At 31.8% G+C, this 18,826-nt stretch overlaps 1 protein-coding gene and 1 non-coding gene across 2 annotated transcripts in view; one reads left to right on the forward strand and one right to left on the reverse strand.

Annotated features, from left to right (window-relative positions):
* The window catches only part of LOC149546591 (uncharacterized), an 82,335-nt gene that overhangs the window by 42,314 nt on the left and 21,195 nt on the right, over nt 1-18,826 (reverse strand). The window lies entirely within an intron of this gene.
* LOC149546592 (small nucleolar RNA SNORD36) lies at nt 18,284-18,362 on the forward strand. Its single transcript, XR_016354538.1, has one exon. It is a non-coding gene; the product is annotated as a small nucleolar RNA SNORD36 (small nucleolar RNA).

Raw genomic sequence — 18,826 nt, forward strand, 5'->3', positions numbered from 1 at the left:
GTTAGTATTTTTTTAATTTTTCTTTTAAAAAATCAAAATGTTTCTTATGCCACAAACAAGAAAATGAAATATTTCTACATTTCTTCATGAAATTTTTTCTAATATATTTTTATTTTTTTACATTAATATGGTTGCACTCAAAAAAATATTGATAAACCAAGTTATATAAATATTTTATAGCTATTAAATTATCATTTATTAAACTGGAAAAAATATTTTATTAGTGATGCAAAAACTTGTATACACCATAGATTTGCTCAAAATTATACCACAAATTTATTTTTTCAAATTATAGGCACATTTCCTTTTGCTATTTTTGCATTAGGCGAGACTCCAATTGTATCACAACTCTTGTTTAGTGAAAGGTTGAAGATAAAATTAGTCCTTGCATCAAATATATAAGCAAATGAAGTGAGTTTGTATCAAATATATCAACACTTAGCTATAATCATGCTACTCATCACATTAAGCTAATCAAATCTATAAATGTTTATCTTTCAAGTTAAATTTTATTAATATGTGTTAATAGCACAATATATTTTTGTCCAAGCTAAAACTTATGACACTAAAACTTTAAAATAAATTTAAATCATTTCTAGTTTAATATGAACTGAGAGGACATTCGAGGATATTAACTAATAATGATGTATTGATAGGACAAAATCTTCATCAGTGAGCAATAAAAGTTATTAAGAAGTTGAAGAATGCATTAATATTATATATATAAATTATTGTTCATTCATTCAGTCATTTGTGACCAATTAGTTAATCATTTATTTGATCACTTATTTAGTCACTTATCTTTGTTTAACCTTGGGACTTTACTTAATGATCAAATTAGTCATTTATTTAATCACTTGTACTTATAAATTGTAAAGTGTTACTAGAATTTGATCATTTTTCATCACATGACTAAAATCTTTAGTCTCGTGACTAGAAGTTTTAGTCACATGGTCATTTATTTGCTAAAATTTTACTAGTGATTTAACACTTGCTACTATCTGAATTCCATGGAATATCGATTTGGGAAGAAGTCAATGCAAATATTGACTTCCATTAAGGTATCAACCTCCGCTTCTCCTACATCCATTACTCATAGTGAACGACAATGTAGAAGATCATGATACAGCAACAAAAGTTTGACATTGGAGAAGGCTCAAGGAAAATTATGGGTACTTTGACTATGTTAATAATGAACCAAGGGAGAGGTCAACATGTGATTGGAGATTTTGGGCTTGAATCAGAAACTTCAAGGTTGCTAGGGACTAGCAATAGCTCAGTTGTGGGGAATGATGGGCCTACGAAAGGCCATTATTTTAAGATCTTTTTTAGTTGTTTTTAAGAAATTATCTTGCAAAAAAAGTCACGACTTTATGGTTTTAAGCAAATGAACTTGTGTTTTTATGTATATGTTACATATATGTTAAAACATGAAGTAGAAGTATGGATAGTTCAAATATGCTATATTTGCTTTAATCTATGGGGAAAATGGTATAATGAAGGAATGTTACATGTTGATAAATGTTTCCCCATCCATGCTATGTCTTGGGTAGTTTTCCTCCTTGACCCATAAGATTTTCAAGAGCGGTAATTTGGACATTACACCTTTTTCTCTGACATTGATGATGAAATAAATATATGTATGTAGAAGTTGTGTTCACATTCAATGTTTTGTAGGTACTTGCTACATGTATTTAAATATTAGCACCTCATTGCTAAAGTCAAAGCTAACCAGATTGCTAAATTGTCACAAATGGAACAATTCATTATATGATTTCTATTGTTGCAATGCACAAATATAGCTCCCACAACTTGCTATATTCTTGGAGGATTTATTTACAGTTAATGTTATTTTCATTTCAAAATTTATGAGTCTCTAATTGATCCTCATGAATGGAGTGATCTTAGAGATAGGAATTTGTTGTAATTTCCTTTAAATAATGACTATAGTAGCTTTTCTCACAATTTTTGAAGAAGATAGAATAGGTTGATTTTCATAGCAGTAGAGTGTGATACTATTTTTAATAAGATGTTATCTCTTACCATGAATGAATAGAATATATGAAGTTCAAGTTTACAATTTTTTTTTCTTGATTGTTTTTTCTGTCCACTCATCCAAGGGGGCCCACTTGGTGAGTGAACTACTCTATTAATATAGATTTCATTTCTTCATTTGTATCTTTGTAAGGTAGAATTTTGTTGTTCCTACAACCATTGATAATAAAATCAGTGAATTATTCCTACAACATAGGTGTATAGATAGGTTTACTATTTGAAGCATTACTTTAACCTTTTAGTTAAGTTATCATTTTAGTTTCTAGCATAAGTCTCCTTCAACATTTCCTTTTCTTTAGTTTTAATGACTTAAAGAGAAATTAGAGCATATAATTTGTAGTCACCCTCTTAAGCTTACACTTGCAGCTTGACAGATTAAATGAAGTCAGTCTACTATTTTAGGAAAAACACATGATTTTGTCTAACCATGGAATCACTATGAGAGGATGTCTAATCCTTTGTTACTGAGGTATTAAGATGACCATCCATAGGGACTATTTTTTCACAAAAATAACCCCCTATGACTACTTTTAGATCCCCTAAAGGCACTAGGAAGTAGGAATTTGAATTTCCAAAGGATGGAGAATTCTCCTAACATTTTTCCATGTGAGGTTAACTTGGGAACTATATTGAGGTTAGGTTTAGGTTAGGTTACTTCTTTCCAAAAACCTAAATGACATATCATCTACACATGGATGATACAAGTGTTAAGTGACACATTAAAACACATTACAATTCAAAATGACATGTCTCTAATTTCTCATAAGGTTAAATCTATCAGACACATACAATTCACATTTATGAAACAAAAATCACAGTACAATGAGGCTTTTGAATATTCTAAAAATTTTCCTTGGCTTAACCATGTATACAAGAGTTTGAGCCTTGATTCATCCATTTAATTCCAAGGATAATTCCCTGCACACTAAACTCGAGCATTATTTATCTAAGGAAATCACAAAATTAATATATAAACAAAATAATTCATTATCACATAATTGCATTCAACATTAGTTCTTCATGTCTACATATTTCAATTAACTCTTCGTACTAACAATATCACATAAACCATTACCACATCATGATGTACTTATTGACATCCATCCTTCACCTAAACATTACAATTTAATATTTTCAAGCATATATGCAATTTAGTTAAAATCAAAATATTAAAACACTAAAAACATATATCACCAATCATTAAAACTTATAAATTAGGTCCTACAATATAAGTGAGTTTCATCACAATGCAAGTATTAAAATAACATAGTCATTAAAGTTTCTATCTACCTAAGTCACAAGTGTCTGAAAACATCAAGTCATGAAATGTCAAAATGTGAATATGTCCTCTATGTTATGATAGGTGGGAAGAGGCCTCACATTGTATTTTGTTTTCCAATTTATTTGAAATAGTATTTATTGTAACATAATAATGTGAGTTGACTATTCTCATCTAGATGTAGAATTATTCTACATTTTATAATGCGAGTATAACTTTCAATTTATTTAAAATAATATTTATTATAAAGTAATAATGTGAGTGGACCATTCTCCTCATTCTATGGTCTACCTATTACAATTCACGATTTCTATAAGATCCATATTTAAGAGAAATATATCATACTAGTGGTAGATAGAAGGAAGCTTGTAGCTTTTAATTGGATGTGAGAAGAAGTAGAAATAGAGAGCTCTTAAGGACATGGGATGGTGCCTAACTAAATGTTTTTCTCATTCCATTACTGCTTGTGTCTTGAATGTTGTCTAATTTGGTCACTTTCTAAAGGATTATTTAAACTCAAAAATTAAAATTTTAATTTTATTGAGTCACATAGAAAGTGATAAATCTCCAATGACTTTCACTGATCAAATATGGCCAATGTGAATGACTCAAAATCCATTTCATTTCTAGAGTGTTTGAATAGAGTAACTTCACTTTTGGTTGGCTAGGATTTAAAACATCTTCATCACATGTTATTCACATTAACCACAAATTTTCCACCACAAAAACTTTATCAAATCCCTAAGTAAATAGCCTATCAAATAAAAATGTTCCTATCCCTTATGTTGGTTTTTACTAGACAATATTAAGAGCTACCACAACTCCTCCTTCAAAGAATGAAAACTATGTAACAAGTGTTTCAATTAATGCACATATCATTGGATGAGTAACAAGTAAGGGTAGAGATAAAAAAACTAAGCACAAGTAATGAGTAACAAGGGTCCTTCCCTTCTTCTTCAACCTCTAATCAGTAGCTATATATAATCTAAGCACTACATATTTTACTACATCTTGCACCTATGTTAAAGATAAAGCTCTAAAAAAATACTTAACAAGAATATAGAAAGGGTGTAGAAACAAAATGTAAAGTGATAAAATAATTTCTTCTATAAAAATTAAATATACATCTATATCATTGTAAGATACACCTAATATTGTGATACATAGTATTTCTTTGCTAAGAAAGTATATCTTAAGAAACACAACTATCAATTTTTAAGACAAAGGGTGTTTCTCCAACTTAGTTGCATAAAATAAAACAAAAACCAACCCATGTTACTATTTTGGGGGGAAAGTAGGTGGTAAAGATGTTCTTTGTCATTTTGAATATCCATCGAGTCCAAGCTGAAAGATTCGATAACCTCCAAATTTACTCAAACTCATTGTTCCCTTGCTCCAAAACCATCTTGTAGACAATAATCATTTATAGGATCATATTCAAAAATATAAACCATCCTTATTTCAAATGGATTCCCTATATTGAGATGTTGTCTCCTTTTGTTTTATCTTCTTATATACATATATTAGTCAATTCATTTGCTCTTTGATTTCCCTCCCAGTATATATGATTGATTGGGATCTTATAAAAAGTCTAACTAAGTGATAGGACCATAGAAACAATTGAGTCCAATCTGTAATTAATGAGGAATCCTCTCCTTATGGAATTTATTATAATTACAAAACCTCCTTCAATCTCTAGATTCTTGCAACCAAAAGATTATTTCTCATTTTCACGTAAAGGACATCTACTTGGGCCTTGGTATCCCATTTTCTTAATTCTTTTTGTGGTAAGGACCTTCCAATTAAAACCTAATAATGTACACAAATATTTTATTAGGAAGACAATATTTATTCAAACATAACTTTATTGGGAGGTAGTCATTTGTGCTCATCCAAAGAGACTTGAGGAAGTTGTACCCATCCTTTGAGATGTATTACTTACTCTTCTTTCCATCCCATATTAATTTATCCTTGCCAAAATTGAAAGTTGATAAGAGTCTTCTTAGATTTTTGTCTTTGTTAAGTGGGAGATTCATGTCCTCAAAAACCTTTCATTTCCCCCTTTCACTCAATCCTCAAAGGTCACATAATCTATAACTCTTTTAACATATCTAGTTGTTGGAAACTAAAATTAGAGCAATATTTATGTTGTCATTGATTTTAAACCCTATTAATGAGATAGGTGCTAATAGAGTAGAGTACCATGTTAAGATGATTATGAAGAGGATTTGAGAAGAAGAGATAATAAGAGAACCTAGTGGAAAGGTTGAGTTACATGGAACTTCAATATATACTAGGTCAATTGGACTCTAAAAAGATAACATGTTCTTTAATCATAACACTAAGTGAAGAAGATAGTTGAGTTGAAGCCTAGAAGGAAAATATTAAGGAAATTATAGTTGGAGTTGAGCTATGATAGTGTTGACTAAGTGAATAGTATAAGCAAGAAAATATAAGAGAATAACACACAATCACACCCAATCACACAAGTTGATGCTATTAAAATAACACACAATTGCACCCAGAAACATACATAGAAGAGAAGAAAATATAATTTAAACCAAGTACCAGTAAAGATAGAATATCACAAAAGTTGGGCTGAGTGAAGTCACTGTAAGAGCAAGACAATTAGTATTGACCAAGTTATATAGTAATGACTGAGGCCAAGGAATGTAGTTTTTTTTTTAGTATCAACATTTATTTTTTTGTGAAGGAATTAAGATTCCCACCCAAAATAGTTTGAATTATTTAAATATGTAAAGCATGTTGGATATAAGGATTGATGAGCTGAAAATTTTAATGTAAGAGAAACTGTATTTGAGTGTTTATAGGCATGAATTAAAAGAGAAGTTTTGAGAAGTTTCTAGAAGAAGGAAGAAACAAAATGATGGAAGGATTTAATGAATTTGACTTAAACCTAACATAAATGGTGATATTTAAGTGGGAAAATATCAAATTTGTGTATTTAAGGAGGCATAAGGATTAACCTAGAGATGTTAGTAGTCGTTGCTAATTTTGGTGATAGGAAAACTTGAGAAAAAGGTTGTGAAGGAGTAGAAGAGTTGAGGTGAAGAGGGATTGCTTCAAATATTTTCCAAGTAGATAAGAGATAGTGATGGAGACTTGAATGGATTCAATTCAATGAGTTAGCAGATGAGCTACATTATGATATGTATTTTCAAAGTGAGTTGTATTTATCAGATCGACCTATTGTTACTTTCTAACCATTATATCAATTGAAATCCTTTAATCAAGGTTGAATGAATAATCATTTCTAAATCCTTTTGTTGGTCATTTTTTGCCTTCTTGCCAAAATTTCCATGTATTTGAATTCAAACGTAGTAATGTTTACATATTTAAAAATAAAAATAAAATGGGGCACAAAAATACTTTATGGTAAAACCTTAGGTTACATTCCAATTCCTAAGTGACTATGCACTTTAATATTTCCACGAGCTTGCATCTCCCCCATCGTTAGATCCTTTCATAATCCACAACCATCTCTTTACTGCCTTGTAGAAATAATTGACTTTTATTTCATGCAACAAAGCAACATCACATTGTGTGTATGTGTGGGTCCAAGTTAGTGTGGTGGGCCACAATGTGAAAAGGTGATGAGTTGGACTGATCTAGCATACGGTGGGCATTTCATTGGCCAAATCTCTAACATGACTAGTTTGGTGATACATGTTCTTAGTTTCTACTCTCTTCGTCAGATCTTCCTAACATCTACAGCCATCACCTTGCCATCTTATAAAGTTACAAGGATCTTATGGAAGGAAACATAGAAACATTGTGAAACATGTACCTGGTGATGTCATTCCCTTGGTAGGTCACAAAATTAAAGGTTTGTTAGATAGGTTGGCATACAAATGGGTTCTAGTTGGTTCAAATCCTAGCATGGTCAATAAATTGGTTACATATTTTTGAGCCATCAGATAAAGGTAGATCAATACATCTCATTATGTTGCTATGGAAAACTAATCAATCTTTAGTTATAGTGAGATAGCAATGTCTTCACGAGTGTACCAAGTAGGCCCCATTTCTCTAGATCACAAAGGGTGAAAGTCAAGGCTACGATGATAGGACTATGTTCTCATGCTATGATTTTATGACCCAATGTAAGATCATGAAGATATTTAATAGAGATGTAGATGTTACTATATGTAGTTATTGTAATATCGTAGAAGCATATGGTCATGGTAGGTGCTAAGAAGGATGATGATCTTATGATATGTGGTTGTCATAAGATCATAGGTGTAGCTACAAAGGTCTTCTAAAGGCATGAAATAAAGGTTTGTTGTAACATCCTGGCAAGCATAAGATTGTAAAGAAACTTTAAAGGGAGTTTGATGTTAAGATAGGTTGACGATCATAGGATTGTAGAACCTTGGTTGACCATGGTAAAGATGTTTCACTTGTCTAAACTGGAAAAGAAAAGGGGTCTCCAACCAATAGAATTGCAAGAAAGCTACAGGATGAACATTGAATATGATTGACCTACTGATACATCTAACTTGGTGTGCTTGTAGCAAAGATGAAACAACTCTTTAATGGCAAATTAGATTTTGATCATCTGTAGATTACTTTCAGCATCCCCATGCCTAATAAATGCAAAAGGAGCATGCACTCATCAATGGTTCTCCATCTACCCAATTATGCATTGATTGGCACCATTACCATCACTTTAAGGTTTACTCCAATCAAGGTTTCCATTATTTTCATGCCTCTGCAAGTGTACAAAATCAAATCTATTATTTGCATCATCTTGATTATTCTCTAAGAACTTAATGGTAGTGGTTGAGGAGTAACTCTAGTTAGAAATATCTTAGTTATGCTTGAACTATAAAAGTAAGGATTTAATTCTTTCTAAAGGTGTACCCTTCTCCATTTCTTTGATATTGCTCTGCAAATTCAATCTAAATTCTCTTTCCCTCTAGACCTAATGACATCTTGCCTTATCTACTTTAGCCATTGATGACTATGTAAGATCCATTTATCTCTCTTCAATATTTTGTGGCTATCTGTAATGTTCATGATTGTATCTCTTTTTGACCTATGAATTATATATAAGTGAATTATATTCTTCCTAGTATGATTCATTTTGGTTGTCTAATCTGCATGTGATTATTGTATTTCAACAAGTCTGAATCTGTATATATTTGATGTCATAATAGTTCAAGTGTGCAGGTATCGATAGAGATTGGTTTGAACACTCTATCCTGGTGCATCACCTCCTTAGAATAGATTAGGTAGTTTTCTTCTATGTGTTCCTTCTCCCTTTTCCTCTTCAAGAGTAGTTAGGTGCATATGAATAGTAAAGGAAGCCAACCTTCTCTAGAGACTCAAACTTAGAGTTCAAGTCTCATAGCTTGGAGGTTGTTTCCATTTTTCACAAGGTTTTCATTAGGTAAAAATTTTAGACAAGGGTACAAAATTTTGTGACAACACCTTTAATCATGGTGAAATTCTAATAGAATGTTTTAAAGTACTTTAAATAGGTCACTCCAAAAAAGTTTATTAAATCCTTTAATAGGGTCACTCATAATAGTGTGTTTTGTAACCTTTAATTGGGTTGGCTCCTAATATATCTCACATTAGAAGAGTGGAAATTGTGTTACATGTTACTGGTGGTTATTCCCAAATTTGGTTTTCACATCAAATCTGGGTGTTTTACTTCTACAGATATTATTTGAGATTTTTTACTATTCAATGTTTTATATTCTACAAGTTTGTTATAATTGGGATATTGAACTACAAGTTGCATATTACTAAGTGTTATGTTTCTCTTGAGACCAAGTGGATTAAATATTAGATCTAATTTTTTTGACGAGCTCAAAAGTTTAATAACTACATATGGAATTGAGGATAATTGATTCACCTCACACCCCCTTCCCCATCCCCCCCATGTGCTGCAAGACTCTCCCCTCTTAGTTATTCTAAATCATTCTTAAAATTGGTATGAGTGGCATCATACTTGTAGTAAAAATATTGAAGTTACTTGAAGCTAAATATCAATATGTACAGATAGAAGGTACCCAAGTTGAACAAGGAGAACATCACTGCATGAAAAATTCTTATAAAGATTCACATTACTAGACTTGGAGCTTCAATAGTATTCTACTTAGAAAATGAATATGTAATAGTGCTTGCACCTATGATGTCCCAATAGATAAAGGAGAAACATGAGCACAATCATGCAATTTTGGAGATTGCATCTACCCTCAGCTATATAAAGTTTGACAATATAAAGGACTTCAATACTGAAAAGAGGATGTGGAAAAAGATAGAAAAGATCTAAGGAGGAGATAAGAATGTACTAAGAGCTAAATGAGAAATCTTAAGAGGAAATTTTGAGGACATGAAGGTGGTAGAAGGTGAGAACATTGCTCAATATGTTGGAAGAATCAAAGAAATTGTGAATACTAATAGAGGAGTTAAGGGAAAGATTAATGAACTGCAAGGTACAAGTACCTTACTTCCTATTTATGCTATTAGAGTGTCTACATTAAAATAAGTAAGATGTACTCCCAATAATGACTTAACCCTTGATACTCTGGTTGGTAGACTCAGTGTGTTTGAGTTGTCAGAGTTTTATAACTTTACTACTCCCACTATTGAATCTTCTTTCAAGTCAGAATTGGTTTTACATAAGACTAAAAAGAAGAAAGGAAAGTATGAGGATAGTGAAAGTGAATCTTTGGATGATGATCTGGAGGATCTTGAAGCATTAATGGCTCATATACTACCAAGAGGTAAAGGAAAATTAAAAGCTAAACTTTTTATAATCTATTTTTCATGCAATAAAGTTGGTCATATTGCTACAAGATGTCTTGACATGGATGACAAGGATGAAAGGAGAAAATACAATTTCAAAGGAGGAAGAGATAGAAGAGAGAATAAATGATACAATGAACTAGAATATAAAGTCCACCAATATAACTGATGGTGGGGATGAATCAATTATACAATTATTAAAATAATTATCAACCTTATTAATCATTAAACATATGAGAAATATAATAAAAGACCATAACAAGATAATCATACACAATAACACTAGATATGTGAAGTAGGGAAATGATTGATTAAATGGAAAACCCTGGTGGGGATGGTACCCACAAAATGATGTACTAATATAAATGTTCCTTGTTAGAGATTAGACCTTGTTAGGAGTCAATAAAAACATTTAGTACATATCATTCCATTTTAGGAGACATTGAATCCCTCTTAGAAGATTCCAACCCTATTAGGAGTTGTGCCAACCCTGTTAGGAGTTGTAGAAGGTAGATGGACCCATTGTTCAAACAACTTGAGGGGAAGAACAATGAACCCACTGTCCAAATGATCTTTGTATTATTCTTTATAGAATAAGAGAAATAAATTTTGCTTGTTCTTCCTCTTCCTCTGTCTTTTCAAGCGTACTTCTACTCCTTCTAATCTTGATACTAGATCACCAACTTCACATTCAATAATTCATTGGATTGCTTACTCGCACTTACCAAATACTCTTCTCTTATTTTTACACTTCATAATTCACATATATCACAAGCACACTTCTCAATCAGGGAAAATACTTTCCTTAGTACCATGTCCTCAAAACAATTCCTTGATTTGGCCTTTGAGGATTTCCCAATTAATTATAATAGGACCATAATAAGATAATTAATTATTCTTTAATCATACAACACTGTCAGCTCACAATCTTTACATCTTCTCACATGTGCAACTCTAGACCATGCACACTCACCAATGTCATCATCATATTGTCCTATGTCAATCTATTACTTTACATATCCTGATTCTATCTCTACTAGGAGATACAATCCAATCATCGGGAACTTCTTATCAAGTACTCTATCTCTATATTACTTTCTATAAATCAAACATATCTTCTTTACATCTTTAAATTATTTCACTCACACTTAACCAAATCATTAGGACACAGTTTAGAACATATTCTTAACCACACTTGACCTAATTATTAAACCTCTATTTGTACAACCTCGATCTTTGTCTGTTACTTTTCTAGTCTTCACAGAAACTATACTATGTTATCATAAATGACAAACATAGTCATGAATGCAACATGGCAATCATACTACATGCTCTCCAATGCTTAGGATACTATCCCAAAGGAATACCATCAGCATTCATGCTAACAATATCCCCATTTGAATTTGATGGAAACATAGATGAAAAATAGATAAGTTCCAAGAATACCAAAATAACACTCTATTTCAAGTGTTGTTTTTCTCTTCTTTTCAAATTCCCTTCATCAATAAAATTTGAGACTCACATGAACAATGCTTTTTTCTACAACTCTTTCTACTCACATCAGTGATTCACACATTGAACAAGGCTTAGCTTCTCACCCATTCAATGTTACTCCTCATTGTCATCAAAAATTATTTATCTTATAGGAGATCTCACTCTCTCCCCCATACATCAATTTCCCCCCATTAGAGGATCTTCTTGATCTTCTACCTCGAAGATACTAAGGAGATGTTTTTCATGCACACCGCATGAGAGATGGGTGGAGCATGAGTACTGCATGGGCTGAGAAGCTAGTAGCAGTGGCATGCACATGACACATGATAGGTGGACAATAAAGGTAGTGCGTGAGCTATGGACATCAATGGTAGTGGAACAATAGTAGGGATATGGTGGCACAATGGTGGTATAGTTTTTTAAATTCTAAATGTGTTAATTTGAATGCGTTATTTTATTTTTTCAATTTTTTCTTTATAGAAAATACATCAAAATGTGTGTCAAGGTTGTACGAACCTAGTAGGAAAAACAAAAATTGCCTCATAATTTTTGAGACTCTAAAAATGAAGTTCTTTATATGGAAATAGGGGTTTTGACATCCTCTAGATCCAATCATAAGGTCTCTTTGAACTCAAAGTGTCCTAAAATTTAGAGACCACCCTATATCCACACAAACAACTCAAAAAAAGCTAGATCTACTCTGTCAAACCCTCATTCCTATTTTTCTCCAAATAACAAGCAGCTACAAAAGATCCAACTTCGATGCCATGAAGGATTTGATGAGAAAAAATCCACAAGTCCAAAAGAACACCAGCATGCGAGAACCTATCACAAAGAAAAAAAAGACAAGAGAAGGAAAGGTTTGGTTTTGAAAATATAGAAGAATATATTATTAGACTAAAAAAAATAATGAAAATACAATGGATCAATCAAAATAAAGTTGACTGTAAAACCCTTATAGAATATCCCTAAGAGGTAAATGACATTTTATATTTCCTATTTAATTATTAAATGGAAATGCATGTGCATAAAGTGAAACCTTAAGTATGGAGTAAAAGTAGTTACATAAAATAAATTATATTAATCCTTTACTGTAATAGGTATCATACATCCATGAAGATCATATGGAGACTATTAAGAAGGCCTAAGTACATATTGCTTAATTTTGGGATACTCCTCTTGGTCTAATCTTTTCAAGCACATCATAGTTGGTCAAAAAAAATGCATTCTTGATCAGTTAAAAGTTGTTGAATAATACATCTTTTAATTGTTTGTGATTTGACCAATTTTTCAAAATATTAAGCCCCTTTTTCCTAAGTAAATTTTATTAGATACCTTATTTCATACATTTCCCATTGGGAGCACTCTGGTGCATGTTACTCCTTATTGTTCCCAAGGCACACTAAGTATAAATGGACAAAACTTTAACTATGATTATATCTTGAACCTTGTGATAGTTATCAAAGATACATGAAGTGCACAAGGAGGATATCAAGAAGGGCTAAGTGTACATAGATCAATTTTAGGATAATTAACTGATGCAGGAGCATCCAGAGGTATAAGGGCAATCTTGTGTCACCCAAAAAAAATGTACTTAGACTTAGTTTCTGTTTCATGTGTTTTCATTTTTTTATACCCATTTGGGTCAAATAAAGGTTCCAACTCTTACAGTTCCATTATCAATGTTCTAGGATAGAGTATTTGAACACCTTGGGATACGTGTAAATGCCAAAAAAAATAGGAGTATGTAATTGGGCCATAATTTTGGTCAACTAGAATGTGTAAATTGGCCAGATGAATGTAATTGTAATTTAGAGCAGTCCAGAAAAAGAATCAGGTCAAAAGGCCCCACGGTTTGAAAGTTATTGCATTTTTTCAAGTTTTGGAGACCTCTTAAGAATACTTCAAAGTCAGGTTAGGGTCATTAAATGACCTCAAAAAGGGCCAAAAAATGGGGGATGAGTGAAGCTGGTCCATACGGTTATAGAGTGCTTCGAGAGCTTTTTGAAAATGTAAACGGTTCGTCAATCAGAGCTACGGTTCAAAAGTTATGCCTCCTGAAAGTTTGGTTTCCATTTTTGGATTCTTCTAGATTTGTGTTGACTTCTAACATAGCTTTTGGAGCCTTCTATTTGGTCGGTGGATGCCTACTAGCACTTTCTAGAATGTATTCCTAGTCCTTAACCCTCTGGGGTCTATTTAAGGAGATTTCTGGCATTGTTAAAGTTCAGTTCGGAGTGGAGTTTGAGAGGAGGTACTAAAAGGAGAAATTATCTCCAGATTTATGCTATTGTAAGCCCTTAGGGCATGTTTTGAAGTTTATTTTCTCTGTACTATATGTACTAGCTTATTTTCCCAGTTAATACAATATCCCCTTTTCTGTTGTGTCCATTCTATGCTTGGGTTGTGTCCCCATCATTAACATGTTCTCATTTTGGTGAGAACATCTCTCTTAGCATAAAAAATGCATTCTTAATTAGTTTAAAGCTGTTAAATAGTGCATCTTCTAAACTATTCATCATGAGACCAATGTATCAACTTTGTTATCTCTTTTTGGATAGATAGATACTATTGGAAATTTTTTTCATTTATTTATTTTCAAGAATACTTTGACATGTTCCAAGACTAAATGTTCCCAAGGTGAACTAAGAGGACTTCAAAAATAATATTTGGGTGGCAATATCTTAGACCTTGTGATATGTAGTATAGATATGTGAGCTATACAAGGATTGTGTTAAGAAGGCCTAAGTACATGTAGCTCAGTTTTGAGATACTCCACTTGGCTTTTTTGGTGAACATATCTTAGTTGATACAAAAAGTTTAATTTTTTTAGTCAAGTGAAAAATTGTAACTAATGTATCTTCTGAACTATTAATTATGGGATTAGTAAATTTTAGCTCTATTAGTTCCATATTGCAAGATAATCATTAGTAGAGACCTTGTGTCATTTATGTAAATAGAGAATACTCTGACACATGATGGAACTAAGTGTTCCCAAGGTGAATTAACTAGAATTGGGCAATAATTTTTTGATGATGATATTTTAGACCTCATGATGGTATTGGAGGTTTGTGAAGTTCAAAAGGATAGTGTCAAGAAACTCCATGTGCATGGAGATTTTTTTTGGATACAACACTTTATCTCATCATAGTAGGCACATTTTAATTAGTACAAAAAGTTGCATTCATGGTCAGCTAAAAGATTTTAAATAGTGCATCTTCTAAATTTTTCATCATATGATGAATCTTTCAAATTTTTTATCTATAGTTGGTTAGGTAAACATAATGCAATGTTTTTATTCATTTAGCATCAATAATGCTCTAGGACATACAACATGTAAATGTCCTCAAGGTTTACTAGAGTAGAATCAAGTAACAATTTTTATATCTCCATATCTCATACCTCATGAAAGATATATAATTTTTGTAAATTCATGATAATTGAGATTTGATGTAGTTCTAGTTTTTTGGGATAATCAATGTCATTAAAGAATGCTCCTCCACTAGTGCTCTTTCTATCATCAATGTTTCCTACCCAATCAACATTAGTAAAGGTTCTTAACTCAAAGTTTCCTAATTTCTCATATGATAAACCATATTGTTCAGTTCCTTTTAGGTACCTCAAAATTCTTTTTACTTTAATCATGTAATTTTCTTTGCAATTGGTAAAAAACCTTGCAACTATGTTGACATCTAATGTACAATATCAAGTTTGGTGTTTGCCATATACTGAAGTTTTCAAATCATGGATCTATAGGTAGTCTAATTTACCTCCTTTGAATCATCATTCATTGACAGTTTATGTCTAGTAGACATAGGTGTTGCAACTCATTTAGAACTTTCCATTCCAAATTGTTTCAATATTTCTTTGAGATACTTTAATTGAGTGATGTATATACCATCCTTCATTTGATGTACTCTTAGGAAACCAAAGAATTTTATATCTCCAAACATAGATATTCCAAATTCTTTCCTCATTTCTTTAGAAAATGATTTTCATAACATCTCATGCCTCTAAGTTAGATATCATCAATAAATTTTTTACTAGCAATACATTTTCCTATATTACTTCCTTTCTATATAGAGTATTATTATCATTTTATTTCAAAACCAATTCTTACTAGATATCAGTGTAGCCTTTATACCATGCTCTCAGAGCTTGTTTTTGTTCATATAGTGTTTTTTGTAGTTTTCATACCATGTCTCTTTTGTTTGGAACAATGAAACCTTTAGGCTATTCAATATCGACTTCTTCTTCTAGGGTTCCTTTTAAGAAAGCCAATTTCACATCCATGTGATAAACTTTGTATCATTTATGTGCAACATATACTAGTAGTGTTCTGACTCCTTCAAGTCTTGCAATAGGAAAAAAAAATTCTCCACAATCAATACCTTCTTCTTGTGCATATCCTTTGCATACTACCTTTCCTTGTTTCTTGTTACATCTCCTTTTTCATTTTATTTATTTCTAAATACCCATTTTATAATAATCAAATTCTTATCATTAGGTCTAGATAAAAGAGTCTTGGTATTATTCTTGTCTATTTGCTTAATTTCTTCATTCATTACCTCTACCCAAATTTCATTTTCTAAAGAATCTTTTACTAATCTAGGTTCAAATACACTAAGGAAGCATGTACCTTTTTTTGGAGTTCTTTCTTGTAAAGAACATATCAGGTGAATTTAAACCTAATACTAGGAAACAAAGATAGGGACACACCTAAGGATGAGCTAAATATGAAAACCTAAGGGGTTTATCTTATTAACTTGATATTCTTCTTTGTAAGACTATCCCCTATAGTAGAAATGGTCAATATTCTTCTATAATTTGCTCACAAACTTTTTGATTATAGTAGTTAATTATAACAAAAAAGTAACAACAAATAAGCCATGACTAACACTTCTAGTTTTTCAAAACATAAAATGGGAAATTGATATTCAATTAAAGATTTTGATCTCAACATAGCTTGGGTATGCAACAATAGAGACATGTAACCTTCAAGCTAACTAGTCCCTTATCCATTGGGCATCAACTAAACCTTCACATACAGATGGACATCTGAAGTATACTCATATATTTAGACATCTGATCTATCTATTTGACTTGCAAATAGACATCAATCTTCATAAATACTCGCATATTTATCGTAATATCCTCCTGGTATAACCTACAACCCTGTCAATGTAAACAAGGATTTACATGGATCGTTGTTCCAACAACAAGTCTATTCTAACATACAACCCTAAGGAATTGCAATTGAGTTCAAGCTCTTAGTTCTTAAACACAAAACATTGTAGATAACAGAAGTAGGAGATGAGAATCAGAATGAAACTAAAAAAAAATGAAGCTCTTGCAGCTGAGGCTAGAAGAAAAATCTAGTTCATTAAATCAAATTCTACCTTAGTAGCTCAGTTAAGCCATCCTTCATACATTTTACCTACCATATCTAGTGTTGGTCCTCTCACAATAGGCCAAAGTTCCTCACATCTAGCTCTGTTTCAACTTTTGCTACAATTGGCCATTTTCCCCTTCTCCAATTTTCCCAATAGGTTCAACTTCCTTTCCAAAGTTAGGCTATTGCAGCAAGTACTTCAAGCATCCTAGTCTCCCAAAGGAGACCAATCCATATGGAGAAATATAAGCAGATGTATTTCTTGGGTATCCCTAGTTTTCCTCATCCTTTTTCAAATGACCTTAGGGACAAAGTCACCAAGTTTGCTAGCAATAATGCTATTACTGGTGAAGAGCATCTCAAAAAGTTCATTGATATGTTAGTGATTATGAGGTAGAACATGAAGATGTAGTGATGAAAATGTTTGTTCATTCATTGATTGAGGATGCTAGAGATTGGTTTAGAAGATTGTCTGATGATAGTATCAAATCATGGAGTGATCTTGAAATACTATTCAAAGAAAAATATGGTGACAAGACTAATGTTGGTTTCATGTTGAGTGACTTCAACAACATCAAGAAGAATCCAAATAAATTAACATTTGACTTCAATGTCATGTTTCAAAAAGGTGTGTACAAATTATTCCAAATAGTGAGATTAAATGAAGATGTGTGTCTCACTACTTACTTCAATGCTTTTGATAGTAATATGTCTTATGTCCTTAGGGATAAAGATCCAAAAACATTAAGGGATGCTTATGCAATGGCTATAAATATTGAAAACAATAGAAGAGCTACTAAAAAACTTGGAAAAAGGGATGACCCTAAGTTGTTGAATCATAGAGGGAAGAAAGATAATGAAAAGCCTGTTATAGGAAAGAAACCTAAGGATGATACAATGGGATAGGTTTTAAGTTTACTAAAGAAATTAAGTCCTCTAGCTTACCAAGCAAATAAAACAAATGCTACAGAGAAGGTTCCTTTTAACAAAAATTTTAATTGGCAATTGAGGATGCAAAATTATCCTTATACTACTCAGTAGAAGGATGGAAAGCTACTTCCTAATCCCACATAGGGGAATATGGGAAAAGGAACACTAGATCCTTTGCAAAGAAACTCTATAAATCTGACTGAAGTTTTTCATTGATGTCTCATTTGTCAGTCACCACATTCCCCTAGTTTTTGTGCTATGGTTTAGTCTTTTACTACAAATTAGTAGATACAAAATGATGAAGATGCTAATGATAAAGATCAAGAGGATGTTACATGTAATATGATTCATCTTTGTGATAGTGATGGAGAATTAGATATTAATGAATCTAACCATGATGTTACAAACCAAAGAGATTTTTATCACACATATCACCAACAAGTGTTTTCTGACAGTGAAGTTCAAGATGAAAATGTCATACATAACACTTTACCTACAATTAATTACATCAATTTTATAAAACCTTCCAATGAGGAAATTGGTAGGATTACTTTAGATTTAGTTGCACAAGTCCAAAGTACTTACAATTTGAGTAGAGGTCGGTTGTCTGTAGAATTTTCATACATGTCATATTATTATTTTGTAGTCCGTCTAGAGTGTTATGTGGTTATTTGAATGAGTTCATTTGTATGCATACTTGAATACAAAAAGGAAAACATTTTGGAACATAGGTTTATCTATGTGTTATATTATGAGTTTTATTAGCAATATTGAGATCAAAGCAGAAGGATTTATCCTTAATTTTCATTATCTTTGAAGTTTTGTCTCTTTTCCATATGTCTATAAACTTTTAGATTGAATGAACAAGTTTTTCTTTAGTTTAATGCAACTCAAGTGGT

Source organism: Cupressus sempervirens, chromosome 7, assembly GCF_028749045.1.
Source record: "Cupressus sempervirens isolate cs-2001-9-10 chromosome 7, ASM2874904v1, whole genome shotgun sequence".
Lineage (NCBI taxonomy): Eukaryota > Viridiplantae > Streptophyta > Pinopsida > Cupressales > Cupressaceae > Cupressus > Cupressus sempervirens.